At 41.3% G+C, this 13,636-nt stretch overlaps 1 protein-coding gene across 6 annotated transcripts in view; it reads right to left on the bottom strand.

Annotated features, from left to right (window-relative positions):
* The window catches only part of NCKAP5 (NCK associated protein 5), a 941,160-nt gene that overhangs the window by 855,077 nt on the left and 72,447 nt on the right, over positions 1–13,636 (bottom strand). The window lies entirely within an intron of this gene.

Here is a 13,636-nt window from a genome sequence, read left to right as displayed (position 1 = left end):
ACAGTGTGTGTTATGGAGCACACACAGATGAACTGCTTTTAAAGATAAATAGCTAAAGGTCCCCCCCGCCCATTCACTTTTGAATACCACATCCATTTTTCTATTAATCTAAATCACTGACTCCTTCCTGTCACGTCCCAATGATGGCTTATATTTTCAGTTCAGAAAGGCAGAAAATGATGCACACAAGTTCCCAGAAATGTAATGATCAGCCTTCATAATCAACTTCACATATCAAAGTGTTCCTTGCCAGTATCCACTGTCAAGGTACTTTATGCCAGTGGTCGGCAAACTGCGGCTCGCGAGCCACATGTGGCTCTTTGGCTCCTTGAGTGTGGCTCTTCCACAAAATACCGATTTCTGCACATGGGCCACGAAGTTTCAATCGCACTGTACATGCGCGCCCGCACGTGGTATTTTGTGGAAGAGCCACACTCAAGGGGCCAAAGAGCTGCATGTGGCTCGCGAGCCGCAGTTTGCCAACCACTGCTCTATGCCATTAACACTGAACTTCCTGCCACCATTCTTTCTTCTAATCACAGCCTCACCTTAAGGGTACTTCTCAATCGTTTGGAACATTTGATGAAGGACACACAGAAAGACAGAATTCCTACGGTCCCTGGCCAACAAGGGCTCATGCAAAGTCCTGATCAGGTCTTAGGAAAGAGCCCACCCAACAGGAAATAGAGGGGCCCTGAACCAAATGTCAAAGGCAACTGGTGTGGAGAATTTAAGGCTACAATCAACTCTTTTTTCATCCAATTTCCTTCAATATCCGTTACATAATATTAAACTGTTTGCTTCAGCTATTCTTGGCAAACCCTTCCGAAGGCAGTGCTGCAGGAGATGCAGAAATGGCCTAGCTGAATTGCCAAATCTGCAAGATGGTTCCCCAGGTGGGTGGGGCTCTGCACCCAGAACTGCTTTATCAAGGAAGCTGAGTTCTCCCCTTCCCTCCGCCCATGTCAGCACAGACTGGATAAGCTGGAGGCCAAAGCAGAACATGAGGCAGTGATGGCAGTTGTGAGGTACAAATGAGCTCTAACATACACTTTCCTGTTGCACTTGATCAGCATCACGGTGTAGCATTGGATGGGCTGCATGCCCCACAAGGGCAGCCGCCCAGTCCAATGGCTTTAGGGGCCCCCACACTGACACAGGCAAATGCTAGATGCCAGCTCTCAAAATCTACACTGTGAGATGCTCCCATCAACACTCACTAAGTGTGCACCTACCACACCTAAGGAATAAACTGAAACGTTGTGAAATCAAATGTGAGATTGGGTAGCCTCATAAAAACATAAAGTTAGGTCATAGGGAGGGAAGAGGAAGATGTCAATGGTTCAAACACTTATTTTTTAAAAGATTTATAACAGTGTAGGTGTAACCCCGATGATATTGGAGAAAATGGCACAAAAACCTCTCAATCAAGCAGAAAATAATTCTAATTTCTGTGAAGAAGGTGAGTACCACTAGTTAAAATTCCCCGAGATTATTTTGGTTTGATACAGTGATTTCTAAATTCAATCAGTTGATTTGTAAATCTAAGAGTGCATAAAGAAATAATATTTTTATCAAACTGAAATGGTAGAAACAGAAACCCTGAAACTCATATGCATGCTCTCATACGCATAGTATACAACCTGCATATGTGTGCATGCACGCACACAGACAGCACATCTCACCATGCCCACCTGGGTCTTTAGATACAGCCAAATACACTCAAAACAAAACCAATGGGAAAAAAAGAGTACCCCGCTGAAAAGAATCTAAGTAAAACGTAACTTACAGAAAGGACAAGTAAAGTGAGTCAGGGGACTCATCATTGCCCAAGAGATTATAAATTTTCAAAACAGTAGAACGGGCTTAAAAATGATAGTTAGAGGAGTACAGTTTATCAGATTTTCCATAATGACCGCCTCTGTAGAACTCCCCTGGAGGACTCTCAACTCTGTCTGATAAACCTGCTGCCCCACTCCATCTACCCAGCGAGGCTGGCACTGGAACATTGCAAGTGACATCCCAGGTGTGTGCTGTGGCATAAGGGCACGGCTGTCATCCTGAACAGCACGCTCACTGGGGCTCTGGCAGGGCAAAGGCCCGTGCCTGATGATTGAGGGGACCCCTTCAGCCCCTCATCTAGAATGTGCCTGTTCACAGAACCAGGAGGCTAAAAAAAGAAAAAATACACCTCAGTCAAAAGCCATTTCAGAAGATGAAACACTTTGAAAGACGCAAAAGGCCTCTTACTCATTCTATAACCTGATCTATGCATTGGACGAGCCTCGAGTACTTCAGTCTAGAAAAAACGCAATTCTTTGTTCAATGCTTCCAAAGATAGGAAAGGGGGCACAGGAAGGAGACACGGAGGGGGAAGGAGAGGAAGGAACACTGTACCAAGCCAGAACCTTTTCTTATCCGTCTGACCATCATTCCTTAGCTCGCTGAACACTGTTCCTGTACGCTCAAATTGTATAAGCTACGAGGAGGACATGAAAAAGGTGTAAGTCAGAGTCCATGGTTTAGAAAGTTTTACTGTTGCCAGGGAAACAAGATTCATGTACATTCAAGGATTAGGGAAGAGTATGTTAGCTTTCTGTTTATTTATTTCCAACTTTATTCCCCCCAAGGATTTGTGATTACTTACAAAAATATACACAAAAACAAAATGATAAAGTAATTGAGGGAGTAAAGTCAAAAGGGAAAATACAAATAGGAAAATAACAAAATCAGGTTTAAAATTCAATAAAGAAATGTACAATATGCTGTCTAGGCAAGAGAGGTTCTACAAATTTGGCTCAAAGTTCTGAGAGCCTTAAGCACAGGTTGTAAATTGCACAGGACACTATACACAGAGCTGACTTGTGTAAGAATGAGAGGGTAACTGTTGCCAAACCGAGCTTCCCAGTGATATGGTCTGAAACGGTTTCCAAACATTCAATAATGAACCAGAATTCCTGGGGCCGGCAGAGAGGGAGGGGATGATGGGAAACTGCATTTTTTAAAACCTCCCTGAGGGGATTGTGATGATGTCAGCCCTCATCCTGGGAAGCATAGCTGTAGGGATTTAGAAATGGGGGTGGGGGGAATAACTCCAAAACTCACATTGCAGGAATTATGGAGAATGTGAAACTCAAGCTGGGCCTCTAAGTTTAGATGGAGTTTTGATAGGTGGAGATGAGGCTAGAGGAATTCCAAATAGAGATGAGGGAATAAGCCAAAACACAGAGGGAGGAGGCAGAAGTATGCCATGGAGGGAATTGCACCATCCCTAGTCATTCTGGGGTGAAAGTAAATGGCCCTATCATACTATTTAATCTAGCCCTTAATCCATTCTATTTTAATTAAATCACAAAAATTTAAAGAGCTACATATACAATAAATAAAAGGTAAAACTGAAATAGATATGAGTAGAAATGTATGTATTAGTTGTCTATTGCTGCATAATAAATTACTACAAATTGAGTGCCTTTAAAAAATTTACATTTATATTCCTGGGAGCAGGAATCTAGTAACAGCTTAGCTGGGACCTCTACTCAAGTCTCAAGGCTGAAATTAAGGTGTCAGCAAGCCTTAGATCTGATCTGAAACTTGGAGTCTTCTTCTGAAATCATACAGTTGTTGGTGGGATTAATTTCCTTGCATCTGTGGAACTCATAGCAAGTTGCTTTTTCAAGATCAGTAGGAGAATTTCTGAGACTTCAATTCTCTGACTTCTAAATTTTTTTTAAGGAAACTGTCTGGTTAAGTCAGGGCCAACCAATTAACTCAAAGTCAACTGATTAGGGACCTTGATTACATTTTCAAAATTCCTCTTGTTATATAATGTAACCTACTAACAAGAGTGACATTCATCCTATTCCCCAGCCCTGCTCACACTCAAGAGGAGGGAAATCCTACACCAGGTGCATATACAACAGGGCACTGAGATCTTGGAGTCCACCACAGAATTCTGTCTACCACAAGGCACAAAGATGAATCAAAATTGTAAATAAGCAGTTCCAGTCAGGATAGCAGAGTAGGTAAACACTGTGCATGCCTCTTCCCATTACCACTTCAAAATCAACACTAAGTTATAGAACAATCCACCTGGAGAACCATCTGTAGATGAAATGAACAGAAGTCCTATCACCAAAAATATAATGAAGCCAAGTCGAGGCTGCTGGGAGAGCCTGGCCAGTGTGGGTCAGTGTTTGAGGGTCAACCCATGAACCAGGAGGTCACTGGTTTGATTCCCCGTCAGGGCACATGAGGCACATGCACAGATTGCAGGCTCGATCCCCAGTAGCGGGTATGTGGGAGGCAGCTAATAGATGAATCTCTCTTATGGATGCTTCTAACTCTCTATCCTTCTCCCTTACTCTATCTAAAGTCATTTTTTAAAAGGGAAAACAACGCAAATGATTGTCCCATATAATATTAAAAAAAAAAAAAGACTGGTAGAAGAGGTGGACATATGAAACTGGCTGGACCCACAACCACATGGGCTGGTAGATAATCAGGAGGGATATCTCAGCTGCAGAAGTCACCCCCAAGGAACAAAGGGTCCCAACCCTACACCAGGCTCCCCAGCCTGAAGCACCAGTGCTGGGAAGAGGAGCCTCCACAACATCTGGTTGTGAAAAACACCAAAGATTCCATCTGTCCACCTGCTGGAAACCCAGGCATTCTAAAGGGCCCACTACAGACTCACTTGCTCAAGGGCACTCACCTTGGACTCAGCAGAGGAAAGGTGGCTCTGGAGGCTCCAGAGATTTACAGGGAGAAACTGAGCTGTGTGTCTTCACGGCAAGGGCTGGAGAGATACTTGCCATTGTCCCTGTGTTGAGCCCCTCCCAGTCAAATCTGAATCTCCATTGGCCTGGTGAACTTCACTTGCTCCACCCTGATGACGCCCTGCGGCCCAGCCCCACCCAAGTCGTGTTCCACCAGAGGCTATTTTGGAGACAGAAAGCCAGCATTGGCCCCTGCTGTAACCTTTCTTAAAAAACTCAAAAGTCCACAGGCCCCAGGCAGGCAGCTGCTGGCCTCAATGTGCCCTATGCCTTTCGCTGAATGGACCCGGTTCAGTATCTCTGCCAAATCTGAATGTGCATTATCCACTCACCCCACCATGCCTCACCCAATTGCACACTGCCCGAGTCTCTTTCAGCAGCTGAGCATTATGAGCAGCTGGTAAGCAGAGGCAGGCCTTAAGGTGCCCTGTACATTTTGCTGAGTTGCCCCAGGCCCAGTACTGTAGGCAGCCAGCCTCAGTTCACAGCGAGGCCTCTCCAAGTACCCCCAGTCCAGTCCAGGCAGTGGCTAAACTTTGCTTCACCGGAGCCCCTCCAAAGATGCCACAGAACCAATAAGCCTGGTGGCAAGCTTCAGACCACACAGAGCACCACCTGATTAGCTCTGCAAACTGCACCCTCAAAGGGTTTTCTCAGCAGACACCAGAGCCCACTGGGCAAATCACGATCTATGAGGTCAGCTCCCTCATAGAATCTTGTACACTGTTGTGGGGGCCAATCCTCAACCTGGGTTCAATCCCACCCACTAAAATGCCAAGAGCATTAAGACTTAACCACAGCCTGGCCAATGTGGCTCAGCAGATTGAGCGCCATCCCATGCACCAACAGGTCACTGGTTCAATTCCCAGTCAGGGCACATGCCTGGGTTGTAAGCTCTATCCTCAGTAGAAGGCTTGCAGGAGACAGCCAATCAATGTTTCTCTCTCTCTCTCTCTCTCTCTCTCTCTCTCTCTCTCTCTCTCTCTCCTTTCTCCCTCTCCCTTTCCCTCTCTCTAAAAAAAAAAAAATCAATAACACATTATTTTTAAGACAACTACAATGGGGGCACACACAACCCACACAGCAGACATTCCTGTAGCACCTTGTTCAGGGGATCAGGGAGATTGCACCACTGGGTACCACAAAACACCTGCTATATAAGTCCACCCTGCAAAGACTGGGAGACAAACTAGATACAGTAATACATAGAAACAAACAGAGATGCAGCCAAAATGAGGAGACAAAGAAACATATCCCAAATAAAAGAACAGGACAAAACTTGAGGAAAAGAACTAAGCAAAATGGAGGTAAGCAATCTACCAAATACAGGGTTCAAAATATTGGTGTGGATGTTCAAGAAACTTCGTAAGAAATCTAACAAAAAGATAGTAAGCATACAATAGAACATAGAAACCTTTAAAAAGAACAGTCGAAAATGAATAAAATAACTGAAATGAAGACTGCACTAGAAGGAATCAATAGCAGATTAGATGAAGCACAGGATTGAATCAGTCATTTGGGAGACAAGTTGCAGGGAAAAAAATTGGAACAGCAAAAAGAAATAGCATTTTTAAAAAGAGGATAGTTTAAGGGACCTCTGAAAACACATCAAGTGTACAAACTTTCACATAACCAGGGTCCCAGAAGAGGATGAGAGAAAGCAAGTTATTGAGAACCTATTTAAAAAAATAGTAAATGAAAACTTCCTTAACTGGCAAAGGAAATAGGCATATAAGTCCAGAAAGCACAGGGTCCCAAACAAGATGAACCTAAAAAGACCCACACCAGCACACATCTGATAAAAATGGCAAAGGCTAAAGGCAAAGAGAGAATCTCAAAAGCAGCAAGAGAAAGGCAGTTTGTTATCTGTAAGGTGATTTCTCAACAGAAACTCTGCAGGCCAGAATAAACTGGCATAAAATATCTAGTGGTGAAAAGCAAAGACCTACAACCAAGATTATTCCAGCCATCAGGGCTATCATTTAAAATTGTAGGAGATATAAAGAGCTTTCCCAGACAAAAAAAAAAAAATGCTAAAGAAGTTCATTACTACCAAACCAGTATTACAAGAAATGTTAAAGGGACTTCTTTAAGAAGAAGGGGTGGGGGGGGGGGGTGAGAGAAAATAATATGAATAATAAAATGGCAATAACATTGTACCTATCAATAATCACTTTAAATGTAAATAGATTAAATGCTATAATCAAAAGACATAGGGTAGCTGAATGAATAAGAAAACAAGACCCATACAGATGCTGTCTACAAGAGACTAATTCAGATCAAAAGACACATACAGACTGAAAGTAAAGGGATGGAACATGATATTTTATGCAAATAGGAAGGAAAAAAAGCTGGGGTAGCCATATTTATATCAAGCAAAACAGACTTTAAAACAAAGACTATAATAAGAGATAAAGAAGGATATTTCATAATAATAGGTTAATCCAACAAGAGGATATATCTTTGCAAACATTTATGCAACCAACATAGAAGCACCTAAATATATAAAGCAAATACCGATGGACAGAAAGGAAGAGACTGACAGTAATACAGTAATAGTAGGGACTTTACCACTCCATTGACATCAATGGATAGATCTTCCAGACAGAAAATCAATAAGGACACAGCAGTCTTAAATGACACACTAGATCAGATTAATTTAATTGATATTTTCAGAGCATTTCACCACAAAGCTATGGAATGCACATTATTTTCAAGTGCACACGGAACATTTCCCAAGATAGACCACCTGATAGTGCATGAAACAAGTCTCAATAAATTTAAGGAGATTGAAATCATATCAAGCATTTTCTTCATCCACAATGGTATGAAACTAGAAATCAATTACAAGGAGAAAAAAAAGCTGAAAAACACATGGAGTCTAAATAACATATTACTTAACAATGAATGGGTTAACAAGATTAAGGAAGAAATCAAAAGCTGCTTTGAGGTAAATGAAAATGTAAACCCAATGATCCAGAATATATGAGACACAGCAGACGTATTTATAAGGGGGAAATTCATAGCATTACAGACCTACATTAAGAAACAATAAAATATCTCAAGTAAATAATCTAACCTTACATGTAAATAAAGTTAAATTTTACTATTTGTGACAATATGGATAGAGCAAGAGGATATTACATGCTAGGTGAAATAAGTCAAACTGAGAAAGATAAATACCATAGGATTTTACTTATATGGAATCTAAAGAACAAAATAAATGAACAAACAAAACAGAAACGGAGTCATAGATACCGAGAACAAACTGATGGTTGCCAGATGGCAGTAAGGGTGGGGGCTGGGCAAAAAAGGTGAATGGATTAAGAAGTACATATTGTTAGTCATAAAACTGTCATGGGGATGTAAAATACAGCGTAAGAAATAGAGTCAGTAATATTATAATCACTATGTATAGCGCTGGGTTGGTACTAGACTTAAAAGGGGAACGTATTTGTAAATAATATAAATGCCTAACCACAATGCTGTATATCTGAACCTAACATAAAATAACACTGAATATTAGCTGTAATTGAAAAAAATGTTTTAATTGCCAATAAGCATGACATATGAGCCAACAGAGCACTTGCAATTAAGCATGTAAATTTGTCTCTGAGCTTCCTGGCAGTTGAAGTAAAAAGAAAACATGATCTGAGTTATGAGAAATGGCTAAAGAAATTTTATTTATTCATGATCTGACTATTCCTGGAACTAACTTATGCAAGCTATTTCTCATGTCTTTACAAAGGAATCATAAAATGATACAGCATCAATATAACATAGAAGAAATAAGATAGAGTTAGGTGAAATTTGACCCCAAATAACTCTCTGTCCAGTGGGGAAAGTGTTTTCTGCCACCCCAACCTCCATGCCATGGGGAATTGGCAATGTTAAAAACGGTGTTCAATGGGGTACTTGCTCAATATGAGGTACCACAGCTGGTAACTGGGGCACCCATAACAGGTATTAACCATGAGGAGGCACAATGAGTTATTCCCTGGAATGAGAATACTGAACACAAACATAAACTTAAGTGAGAAACCAGAGGGATCAAATCTGTGGAAGAGACGGGAGCAGAAGTTCATGCACTCCATAGCCTCTCACTGTTGAGTGCTATCTGGCCATCTCCCTGGGAGCAGCTTCCCCCTGAGCATCTTACAGGCCTCACTTGATCTCTGGCAGAGCTGATCGAACGCCTCTGCTTTGCTTTATGTTTCTCATAATTGGCTCTAAGCATTCAGTAGAGTGAACCATGTCAACCTGTGTTTCACTTGCACTCTAAAATACACCTGTGGTTGCATGCAAACTAACCATTCTTTGTTCCATCTGCTAACATATTATCTCTTTTTATGACCACATCAATTCTACCACTTCCTGCTCAGGCTCATGTAGCTGTCTCCCTTCCTAGACTAGCCTTTGCCCTCACTCACAGAGTCAGCACTGACTGTATTCACTCCCGTTTACTCACAGCTTGTCTCATATCATCTGACCATCTGGTCCATGGCAATGACCTCTTTCAATCACTTTCATTCTCAGTTTCTATAGAGATTCTTAGTTTAGATTTACAAAGCCTATAGATGGGAGAGGCCTTGAAAATCCTCCAGCTCACCTTTCTTCTCAATCAAGGCCATCCCGTCACTGTCTGACCACTTCTAGGAACAAGGAACTATTTCACAGGGTCCCAGCTTCTTTCTGTGAATTTCCAAATGATCAAGAGTTCTTCCTAATATGGGGCCACACTGCTTCCCTTTAACTTTCATCCTTAAGTAGTAGTGGAAGTTAAACAGTGTTCTCTCATGTAAATTAAAACATCCCCCTACATTCACATATTGTTAGTGGTACTATCAATGGGCACAGCCACTTTGGAAAAGTGTTGGGCAGTATCTCCTAGTTACCCTGTGATGCAGCAACCACCTACATACACATACTCACACTCAACATAAATGTGCACGTTTGTTCACCAAGAGACATGCTCTAGAATATTTGTAGCAGCACCATGTGTAATGGCCCCACACTGGAAATATCCAAATGCCTCTCAACAGGAGAAAGAATCTATCAGGATATCATCTCACAATGGAGTACTATACAGTGGTCATGAAACCTCCACAAATAAACACAGTAAAATGAAGGAATCACATAAACAGTCTGAATGACAAAGACTTAAATGTGTTGTGTGATTCACTCATATAAAGTACAAAACCAGGCAAAATGATTCTGTGCTACTAGAAATTCATATGCTGTGTACCATAGGGGTATGAATGAAAGGGACTTGAGTAGGGTTTTGAGGGGCTGGTAATATTTCTTAGTTTGACATAATCAGCTTATAAAAATTTATCAAGCTGTGTGCTTAGGTGCCCTTACTTTCTGTACACTAAACTTCACATAGGTTTTAAAACCTCTTCCTCCTCCAAATGACCTGAAGAAATAAAATGTATTTAGCCATTTCTAGAATGTTCAAAATCTACTACATACCTTTTAATTTGGCAAAACTCTGGTCATTCATTGGGAAATTAATCATATTGATTGGTTAGTTTTATTTTTAAATGTCCATGTGGGTCCTTTTTTCCAATTTTTGCAATCCCCATAAAGATAAGGAAGAAGCCATAGGCAACAAAATATCAGACACATGTTGTAGCAATATCTTTACTGATACAGCTCCTAGGGCAATTGAAACTAAGGAGAAAATAAACAAATAGGACTACATCAAATAAAAAGCTTCTGCACAGCAAAAGAAACCATCAACAAAACAACAAGAAAGCCCACTGCATGGGAGAACATATTTGCCAATGTTATCTCTGATAAGGGTTTAATTTCCAAAATTTATAGGGAACTCACACAATTTAACAAAAAGAAGATAAATAATCCAATCAAAAAATGGGCAAAGGACCTAAATAGACACTTTTCAAAAGAAGACACACAGAAGGCCATGAAACATATGAAAACATGCTCAAAGTCACTAACCATCTGAGAGATGTAAATCAAAACAACAATGAGGTACCATATCACACCTGTCAGAACTAACAAGTGCTGGAGAGGATGCGGAGAAAATGGAACCCTCGTGCACTACTGGTGGGGATGTAGACTGGTGTAGCCACTGTGGAAAACAGTATGAAATTTCCTCAAAAAATTAAAAATGAACTTCCATTTGACCCAATAATCCCACTTCTATGAATATATCCCATGAAAACAGAAACATCAATCAGAAAGGACATATGCACCCCTATGTTCATAGCAGCACAATTTACAATAGCTAAGATTTGGAAACGGCCAAAGTGCCCATCAGCAGATGAGTGGATTAGAAAACTGTGGTACATCTACACAATGGAATACTACGCTGCTGTAAAAATGAAGGAGTTCTTACCATTTGGATGGACCTAGAGAGCATTATGCTAAGAGAAATGAGCCAGTCAGAGAAAGACAAATATCACATGATCTCACTCATTTGTGGAATATAATGAACAACATAAGCTGATGAACAAAAATATTACTAGAGTCATAGAAGCATCGAACAGACTGTCCAACCTATGAGGGAAGGTAGGGGGTGAGGGGGAAAGAGATCAACCAAAGGACTTGTATGCATGCATATGAGCATAACCAATGGACACAGATTGTGGGGAAGGGGTGAGGGCATGTGCTGGGGGTTGGGGGCAGCCGGGGAGTGGTCAATGGGGGAAAAAGGAGACTTATGTAATACTTTAAACAATAAAGAATTTAAATTAAAAAAAAAAGAGAAGAATTTTTCCTTTGGATTCTCTGGAAGCACATATATTCCATATCCACTGTACACTCCCTCCTCTTCCTTAGCAAGTGCAGGTAGAGATCGAATCTACCTGAGGCCTATTTGATAAACAAACCCACGTATTTTCTTCCTTTTTTATTTTTAATTAAATGATAAATGCTAATTTATATGGTGAAGCCAAATTTTATTTTCCTGTTATAACCTCAAATTGATCTAAAAACTGACCTTTGTGCCGAAACCGGTTTGGCTCAGCGGATGGAGCGTCGGCCTGCGGACTGAGGGGTCCCAGGTTCGATTCTGGTCAAGGGCATGTACCTGGGTTGCGGGCACTTCCCCATTTGGGGATGTGCAGGAGGCATCTGATCGATGTTTCTCTCTCATTGATGTTTCTGACTCTCTATCCTTCTCCCTTCCTCTCTGTAAAAAATCAATAAAATATATTTTTTTTAAAAAAACTGACCTTTGCCCTGACTTATGAACCCTTTTTAGATGCTTCCAGGTGGAGAGATAGAGACCATTATTATCCCAAAGCACTGACTCAGAATTCCTTACTTCTTTTCCTCTGGCCTTCATCATCCACAAACTGACCAAATGTCTGAAATCCTTTCTTATAATTTTCTCTTCTCAAGGAAGAAACATACTAATGTGGACGAGACAATGAGAAAAAGCATTCTTGTCCATGTAGGATTAGTGGCATCATCTTACTGACGGGCTACACAAAAGGTGAGATACATTGGTAATGAAACACAAACCACATCACGAATGAAAAGAAGGAATTCTTCGTTTGAAATAATGAATGAAAATAATGCATTTGATGGTGATAAGGCTTCTGGCTGATAACTTATCTTTCCAGAGCAAATATTGCCAAAGAAATCTGCAGCCATTCACGTCATGAATGTTATTTTTTCTCACTGCTTACACACTCATTTGCACACTTGGTATCTGGCATGCTTGGTTACTTCACAAAATTTGCTAAATTTCCCTTTCCCACTTTGCACAGTGTTTCCCTCCAGATAATATTCATGGACATCAATCATTTCAATGAACAAACAATAAAGACAGAGCCAGCGTCTTGGCCACATTCATATCCCTGTCTCCCAGCCACCTTTATAACCAATGGTTTGGTCTATACAAGCATAACCCACCCCACCCCAGATAAATAGATATATAGATACGTATTTACATACACTGATACAGCGAGGCATTTATAGAGAGATAGAGAGAGATATGAAGGAAAGAGAGAATGAAGTTATATATCTGCAAAGATTTTTACCAAGTCCATTGAGGAATTCTCTCTAGAAAATTGAACACACATGTCAGTTCTTTATAAAGATCATACAAAACAGAGAAGGAAAAGCTAAGAAAGCTCCTCATGCAGAAACTATTTAATCAAAGAGTAGAGGCAATTATAACATCTGTTAATCCTCTGTGGAGGTTCTAATTAAATGCTCTGGAGAAACACCCTTTCAAGGGTGATCCTTTAACATCTGTTGTGAGACACACAGCGCTGTGCAGTGACGAATCACTTCAGCGCTTTGGAGAAATGAGACTTCTGGAGAGCACAGACCGACACAGTGCCCATGCACGCAGCCCAGACCCGCACCGCTGTCCCAGGGAGGGCTTGCTCCGTTCTGTTTTCAGACTGCAGGCAGGATTGCAGGACCAGAAATGGCCTTGGGACTGTCTGATCTCCTCCTTCACTTGCAGATGGGCCTGTGACCCATGTCCTGCCGCTGCCTGTGGCAGGATTTTACAAGCAGGGTCTTTCACTTCTCTGTCCAGATTACACTCCGCTCTGCCACGCTGCGGGCTCCTTTGGCTTCTCTCTTTGTCTTGTAATTTGGATGTGTTATGTGTTTTAACAGAATCGGCATTTAGGTTTATGGAGAGGTGGAGAAACTGAAATAATGCCTTTCTTCTTTAGCTCCCTGTCCACTGAGAAACACTGACCAGCATCACACTCCTCTACTCTCCGGGGATGAAGGGAAGGGGTGAGGTAAATGAAGGTAAAGAAGAAGAAGAGCATAAGAGATGAGAAAACAGAGGGAGAGAAGGAGGAAGAGAAGATTGAGAAATATAAGGAAAGAGAAATAAGGTGGGGTAAGAGAAAAGATAGGTGGAG

The sequence above is a fragment of the Myotis daubentonii genome, chromosome 7, assembly GCF_963259705.1.
Source record: "Myotis daubentonii chromosome 7, mMyoDau2.1, whole genome shotgun sequence".
NCBI classification, from domain to species: Eukaryota; Metazoa; Chordata; class Mammalia; order Chiroptera; family Vespertilionidae; genus Myotis; species Myotis daubentonii.
This window is presented reverse-complemented; position numbering and strand designations above follow the sequence as displayed.